We start from the raw sequence: 934 nt of genomic DNA, 5'->3' as shown, positions 1-934 counted from the left end.
GTTGTTGTTGGTACCGCTGTTGTTGTTGGTACCGCTGTTGTTGGTACCGCTGTTGTTGTGGTTGGAGCTGTTGTTGGGGCAGCTGTGGTTGTTGTGGTTGGAGCTGCTGTTGTTGTGGTTGGAGCTGCTGTGGTTGTGGTTGGAGCAGAAGTTGTTGTGGTTGGCGCTGCTGTAGTTGTGGTTGGAGTAGCAGTGGTTGTGGTTGGAGCCGCAGTGGTTGTGGTTGGAGCCGCAGTGGTTGTTGATGGAGCCGCTGTGGTTGTGGTTGGAGCCGTTGTGGTTGTGGTTGGACCTGCTGTAGTTGTGGTTGGGGCTACTGTGGTTGTTGTTGGTACCGCTGTTGTTGTGGTTGGAGGTGTTGTTGTGGTTGGAGCTGTTGTTGTGGTTGGAGCTGTTGTTGGTGCAGCTGCTGTTGTTGTGGTTAGAGCTGCTGCTGTTGTGGTTGGAGCCGTTGTGGTTGGAGCCGCTGTGGTTGTGGTTGGAGCAGAAGTTGTTGTGGTTGGCGCCGCTGTAGTTGTGGTTGGTGCCGCTGTAGTTGTGGTTGGCGCCGCTGTTGTTGTGGTTGGCGCCGCTGTTGTTGTGGTTGGAGCCATTGTTGTTGTGGTAGGAGCCGCTGTTGTTGTGGTAGGAGCCGCAGTTGTTGTGGTTGGAGCCGCTGTTGTTGTGGTAGGAGCCGCAGTTGTTGTGGTTAGAGCCGCAGTTGTGGTTGGAGCAGATGTGGTTGTGGTTGGTGTAGGTGTGGTTGGGGTCGGTGCGGCTGTTGTTGTGGTTGGCGCGGCTGTTGTTGTGGTTGGAGCCGCTGTTGTTGTGGTCGGAACCGCTGTTGTTGTGGTAGGAGCCGCAGTTGTTGTGGTTAGAGCCGCTGTTGTTGTGGTAGGAGCCGCAGTTGTTGTGGTTAGAGCCGCAGTTGTGGTTGGGGCAGATGCGGGTGGGG

Source organism: Poecilia formosa, unplaced genomic scaffold (genome assembly GCF_000485575.1).
Source record: "Poecilia formosa unplaced genomic scaffold, Poecilia_formosa-5.1.2 Scaffold1304, whole genome shotgun sequence".
NCBI lineage: Eukaryota > Metazoa > Chordata > Actinopteri > Cyprinodontiformes > Poeciliidae > Poecilia > Poecilia formosa.
The sequence above is the reverse complement of the archived record's forward strand: the minus strand, read 5'-3'. Positions refer to the sequence as shown.